The sequence below is a fragment of the Tupaia chinensis genome, unplaced genomic scaffold (genome assembly GCF_000334495.1).
Source record: "Tupaia chinensis unplaced genomic scaffold, TupChi_1.0 Scaffold000067_1, whole genome shotgun sequence".
In the NCBI taxonomy this organism is placed as follows: domain Eukaryota; kingdom Metazoa; phylum Chordata; class Mammalia; order Scandentia; family Tupaiidae; genus Tupaia; species Tupaia belangeri.
The window spans coordinates 1,947,821-1,954,927 of record NW_006159526.1 but is presented as its reverse complement, the minus strand read 5'-3'; the positions used below and the strand labels follow the sequence as shown (position 1 = coordinate 1,954,927).

Below are 7,107 nucleotides of genomic sequence, written 5' to 3'. Positions count from 1 at the left end.
CTCTTTAAACAGAATTAAGCCCTCTTTTGCTCCTCTGATAAAATCTATCCATTTTATCTCACCATGATTTGAGAAAAGGATGTGCAAATCTTCTCTACAGGTCTGATCATCTAAGTCACCCGAAAATTTCAGCAAGCATCCATTTTTTTCTTCTAGAGATTTCATTTCAGCGTCTTCTGCTAACTTCTGTTTTTCTTCTTGCTCTCCTGAAAGCTGGGAGCGGTGGCAGTGGCGGGGGGGGTGGGGGGGGGGGGGGGGGGGGGGGGGGGGTGGCGGTGGTGGCGCAAGCCTGTAGTCCCAGCTACTCGGGAGGCTGAAGCAGGAGGATCGCGAGTTCGCGACCAGCATGGGGCATGTGGGGGATATAGCGAGACCCTGTCTGAAAGAGCCTGGTGTGGTGGCGCGCGCCTGTTGTCCCAGCGACTCTGAAGGCTGAGGTGAGAGGACATAGTGAGACCCTGTCCTGAAAGTTGGGCGCGTTGGCATTGGTGGTGGTGTTGGCGGTGGCGTGAGCCTGTAGTCCCAGCTACTCGGTAAGCTGAGGCAGGAGGATTGTGAGTTCGCGGCCAGCGTGGGGCACGTGGGGAATATAGCGAGGCCCTGTCTGAAAGTGCCGGGTGTGGTGTCGCACGCCTGTTTTCCTAGCGATTCGGGAGGCTGAGGTAGGAGGACGTGACATAGTGTGACCCTGTCATTTAGCTCTTAATTTTGCTTCTACTTTATGCTGTCTTCTTTCTGCATTTTTTTTTTTTTTTGCAAAGTAATCTTCCTTGAAAAGTATTAACATCTCTGTGCCTTTGTACTTCTGACCAGGGGTCTCTACAAACTTCTTTGCAGATGCAATGTTTTCAAACACAGCAAATATTGATCCCTTAAATGCTTTCTGCAATGTTCTTCTCATCTGAATATTTAGTATTTCACCTTTATCTTCTAACCATTCCTTTATATCATCAAGGGTTCCATCAGTTGGAAAGCCTTTAATATAAACAGATCTGTTTTTAACATCATTTTTATACTCATCAGTCACTTCAGGGAGGGGTTTGCTTGGAGACCTCCTGATTTTAGTTTTATCTTCACTGATTTCCATGAGTTCTGCCTTGGATTTGCTCAACGCTTCCACTATTACATTAAAGTCTGTCGTTAGACGGTTTAACCTGTTGAATTTGATCATTATCTCCAAAGGTACCCAGCCTTCATCCAGTTTTATCTGTTCCTTTAAAAACTTGTCCCGTGGCAAATTGAAGTCTCCAAAATAATACTCAATCTGATGTCAGATTTTGGCCTCCAGAGCAGCCATTTTTTCATTAACACCATTTTCAGCCATTGTGGCTATCTTTAGGACCAGGTCCCGCAGAGGCGTCCCACAGGCTCACTAACAGCCACAGCAACGTCTCCACTTCCCAGCAACACCCGCTGGCGTAGCACGCTCAAAGAAGATGGGGGCCGTCAACCCTCCTGTCTTATAACTAGAGCCTGAGGAATCAGCTCTTCCTCCGGCTTATAGTTCCAATAGGCACCATCCAGAGGAGGGTGACAGAGGTCAACAAGAAGCTGCCTCAGCTGCTCCTTTCTAACCTCTACATATCCAGAGCACAACTCCAGAGGTAGGGGATGCAAAATGGGTAAACCCCAAGCCTGACTCAACAGGGCATTTTTACCTTTAAGAGAGGCTCCTCTGACAGAGGAGGGGCCAAGAGTTTGCCCCTTTCTTGGTATATGTCCCTTTTCCCACCAGTGACTTCTATCATTGGGAAGCTTAGCACACACACACACACACACACACACACACACACACACCCGTCCGCCTTCTCAGAGAAACCTCAAGCCCTCATTAATTTGCTAGAATCTGTTTTCCACACTTATCAGCTGACTTGGGACAACTGCCAACAGCTTTTGGTGACCTTCTTTACAGAAGAGGAGAGAGGAAAGATTGGGGGAGGGGGTAGAAAAACTTACTGAGACCAGAGGAAGGAATACTGGAGGAAAACTGAGATAGGATAGAGAGAACCTTTCCCTCCTTCTGTCCAAACTGGGACCCAAACACCACCAGGGGAAGGGAAGAATTAGCCAGTCTCACCCACCTTGCTGGCAGGAATTTGAGCAGCTGCCTGTAAGCCTACCGATTTGTCAAAGGTGACCGAGGTTATTTAGGGCCCTCAGGAATCCCCTGCTGTTTTTCTGGAACATTTATGTGAAGCTTATCAAAAAGGAGAACTATTGGGCTTTTGTGGTAGCTGGAGCCATAAACCGCCACCCTGTCCTAGAGTCCTTATTACCTGGGCCCTCACTGAAGACTATCTCCTTCAGGAAGAAGAAGAAGAAGAAGAAGAAAAAAAAAACTCAGGGGCAGCATCAGGAAGATCCTTATCTGTCAAAATTGCAATTCTGCTTTCCAAACGTTTGGGCAGAAAATAACCGCTTAGGTTGGCTAGTCATCAACCCCCTATGGTAGTACAGCTGCTCGCAACAGCCTCCCCAGTCCAGGTGACACAGTATCTTATGAGCCTAAGTCTAGGAGGGGTTTCACTGTGTATGTACTCACAAAAGGCAGTAATCCTAGTTCCCTGCCAGTTCCCCTGAAACATCCAAAAGGGGACATGTTAAACTGATTAGGCTTATTCTTTATATGTTAAATAAAAATGGAACACATTGTCAAGTTAGGTCATTCTAATTTTCTAGTCATTTTATTTGAGGTATATGTATATATATATATATATTTTTTTTTTTAAATAAAGCTTTTTTAAACTTTATTTATTTTAATTTGACCAGAGAGGGACAGAGTGAGAATGAGAGTGAGAGTGAGAGAGAGAGCGAGAGAGAGAGAAAGTGAGAAAGTGAGAAAGCAAGTTGCCAGGTCCAGGACTTGAACCATAGTCAGCCATGTGGGAGTCCAGTGCCCTTAGCCAGCATGTCACCGGCTGGCCCCCAGGTATATGTATATTTTTACATCTATATGTGTATTGTGTTCCAAAATAGTTTGAAATTGCCAGAAATCAATGGTAAAATGTCTGTCATTCATGTTGTAGGCTATTATGTTAATCTGGCAGGTAACCAAATTTCTTTTCAGTTGTAAATTCTTGTCAGAACAGTAACTATGGTTGGTTCAAGTCTTATTGTCCACGGCTAATTGCTTGGTTTGACGCTTTACTAAAAGCATTTTGCAAATGGCTATAATCATTTAACTGGGTAAAAATGTTCATTTTCTTTGAGAAAAAAAAACTGATTGGTGGGACCAGCAGTTAGTGTAATGGCTATGTCGCTGGACTCCCACGTAGTCGACTGTGGTTCGAGTCCTGAACCCGGTGGCTTAAACTCACGCCGGGCACGTGTGCGTGCATGCCCAAAATCCCAAGAGGAGAATGGAGGAGAAGGGATTGCGGCTTGGTCATCCCCTCTGGGTGGTGATTTCTCACTTTCTATCTCTCTGTCTCTCTGTCTGGCGAGCACACATGCCCTATAGCAAAAACCTCTCCCAAAAAAGAAAAAAAAAACTGATTGGTTTTTTGAACTGTTAAGCCAAAATTAACCAAAAGAAGGAAAATATTTGACAAAGTTGCTTGCTAAGGCCCCCGTCCCAGACTCAGTATCAGCCAGGGCAGAAAGCTGCTAGGCATCTCCACCTTTGCCTGTTTTTTGCACCACACGGTTTTCTATTTTCATCCCAATTTTATTTTTTGTGAAGTGACCTTTTTTTTTTTCCCTTTTCCCTATTTTTCTTCTAGCAATTTCATTATTTTTTCTTCACCCTCTCTCCTTATTTCTATTTCCTACTTTCTTTTACTTTATCTTACTTTTCTGTTTTACTTCTCAGCCCTTACCCTCTGCCTAGAGATGATTAGGTACATAGTAGCTAACCATCTGAGCACTGGGAGTTTTAGAGAATTCTTTGCACATCACTGTAGTGGTTGCAAAGATAGTTAGACTCCCCTTTACAAATCTGATTGTAAAACTCCTCCTGTGATTCCTGCATTTGAGGACTTAGTAGAAGGGAGAAAATAGCACCAAATTACTTCACAGTAGGGGAAACACACGAGGTCACAGTCACAGAATCCCTCTCCAACAAACTGACCAGAAGTGAATGCATTACCACATGACTAAAAATCGAAGAAAAGCCTCAAGGATAAGAGAATCAAGTAGTACTTCTCCACCAAGGGAACAATGTAACCTACCTCCAAGTAGGGAAAATTTAGAGCACATTACCAAAATGTCAGAAAAAGAATTTAGAATATTTATGGTAACAAAATTCTGTGAGATGCAAAAGAAAAGATACGTTGAGCTCCAAGAGCTGAGGAAGTCTTTCCATGATATGAAAGAAGAATTGGACACCATAAAAAAGAACCAAACAGAACTGTTAGACATTAAGGCTATAAATACAGGAAATTAAAACCTCCCTTGAAAGTACCAAAAGCAGGCTAGACTATGCAGAGATCGAATTTCAGAAGTAGAAGACAAAACCTGGAAAAATTATCAAAAACACTGAGAAGACAGCCAAGAAAACCAAGGATAAAACATGAGAAATACGAGATACCATAAAACACCCAAATATACAAATAATTGGTATCCCAGGTGAAGAAACTAATAAGGGTATTGATAATATATTCCACGAAATCCTGGAAGAAAACTTTCCACGTCTACAGAGGCACTCAAACATCCAGACCTAAGAAATACAAAGAACCCCAAATAGAATTAATCCAAGAAGATCCTCTCCAGGTTAATTTCCTCCTCTCCCTCTCCCCACAGACTGTCCCTTTTGCTGTAGCAGCCAGCGACCAGGTCCATCTGAAGGCATCTGAGCAGGAAGGGATATTTTTTTTTTTTTACTTTTTTTTTTTTTGTTTATTTTACTTAGTTGATGAATGAAAAAGAGGCACCCATTACAGGGTTTCACCACACCATGATCTTCCCCCAGCCTCCCAGCCAGTGAGTCTCATGAGTGTGCCAGTATCCTCAGGGTGACCCAGGGTCTGAACCCAGACCTCCCATGTGACTTTAGTATTGCACAGTGGTGCTCTACCATCTGTGCTACTATGGCAGGGCCCACGTGCTTACTTTATACCTCCATTACACCTGACAGGTGTTAAATAAATACTTGTTGAGTGAATAAGGAGAAAGTTTTTAAAGCTTTTTCCCAGGTTCCAGGAGATATATGTTATTTGCAAACATGTATGTGTTAACCTACTTCCATTTTCTTTTCTTTTCTCTCCTCCATTCTTTTGTTAATTTCTTCTTCTCCCTCTCCCCACAGACTGTCCCTTTTGCTGTAGCAGCTAGCAGCCAGGTTCATCTGAAGGCATCTGGTGAAATCACGCACCATACATCAGACTTTTTCTTTATTCCCCTCTGTACTCTTTTCTTTTTCCCTTATATTATCTTCTCTTCCTCATCTTCCACCTTTCCAGAGGTACTAGCTAGGTCTGGAATTAAAGATCTGAATTTTTCTAGTAATATAAGTTTCTATAAGGTCTTCTCTTGTACTGAACTAGCTGTGAAAAAGGAGATACTGCTCTTCACACACCTGAATAAAGTATCTGTTTTGAGACCACATTCCTAAAAACAACAGAACAGAGATTTCGGCAGATTTAAATTTGCAGCAAAAGGGAAACACACTCCTAGTCAGTGACACATTCATCTAAGAGGTACTTAGAAGTGAGTACATCTTCCAATGGCTAGAAGTAGAAGAACCTCAGGTCTGAATAAACCAGTAAATATGTCTCCATCAAAGGAACAGAGTAACTCTGCTCCATCTCTCCTAAAATCTGAGGATGTTACCAAAATGTCAGATAAAGAATTTAGAACGTTTATGGTGAACAAATTCTATGAGTTGGAACAGAAAAGAGACAACGAACTTCAGGAAATTAGGAAGTCCTTTCATGATATGAAAGAAGAAATGGACACCCTGAGAAAGAATCAGATGGAGCTACTAGGGGTCAAGTCTGTAATAGAGGAAATCAAAAACTCCCTTGAAAGTATTAAAAGTCAATTAGACCATGCTGAAGTCGAATCTCTGATGTTGACGATAAAACCTCTGACCTAGAACAACCACCAAGAAGATGGACACAATAACAAAAAACAAAAACAAAACAAAACAAAACAAAACACACGAGGATAAGGGACCAGCAGTTAGCGTAATGGCTATGTCACTGGACTCCCATGTAGTTGACCGCAGTTCAAGTCCTGGAACCGGCGGCTTAAACTCACGCCAGGCGTGTGTGCGTGCATGCCCAAGATCCTGCGAGAGGAGAATGGAGGAGAAGGGATTGCGGTGTGGCCATCTACCCCCGGGGGGTGATTTCTCACTTTCTGTCTCTCTGTCTCTGTCTGTCTGGCGAGCACACGCGCCCTATAGCAAAAACCTTTCCAAAAATAAAAAAATAAAAAAACACGATAATATACGAGAAATACTAGATTCCATAGGGTACCCAAATATCAGAATAATTGGCATCCCAGAAGGTGAAGAAACTAATAAGAGCATGGAAAATTCTATTCCATGAAATCCTGGAAGAAAATTTCCCAAGTCTAGAGAGGCACTCAACCATTCTGATCCAAGAAATACAAAGGACCCCAAATAGAATCAACTTCAGAAGATCTTCCCCAAGGCACATCTTAGTCAGACTGTCCAAGACCACAGATAAAGACATGATACTAAAACTGGCGAGAGAGAAACGAGAAGTGACTTACAAAGGCCATCCCATCAGGCTAATACTGGACCTCTCAGCGGAAGCAATGCAAGCAAGGAAAGAATGGGAAGACGTATCGAAAGTTTTAAGAGAGAAACAGTTTCAACCAAAACTATTATATCCTGCAAGATTATCCTTCATATGGGAAAAAAAAAATTAAAATCTTCTCAGACAAACAAAACCTGAAAGAATTTGCCAACACCAGACCAGCTCTTCAAGAAACCCTGAAGAGAGTACTGTTCCAGGAAAACTAAAGAATTAACAGCCAGAAACAAAGAAATAAAAGGCAACTAAGACAATGGCCAACTTAAACATTGGCACAGGTCTTGTAACATTGATAACAACATTGAATGTTAATGGGTTAAATTCTCCAATCAAGAGACACATACTGGCTGAATGGATTAAAAAAAAAAAAAAAAAAAAAAAAAAA

The 7,107-nt window shown here is 42.3% G+C and overlaps 1 pseudogene; it reads right to left on the bottom strand.

The window, feature by feature from the left end:
* LOC102482579 (lupus La protein-like) lies at positions 1-1,324 on the bottom strand (annotated as a pseudogene).
* Positions 1,325-7,107: the final 5,783 nt, after the last annotated feature.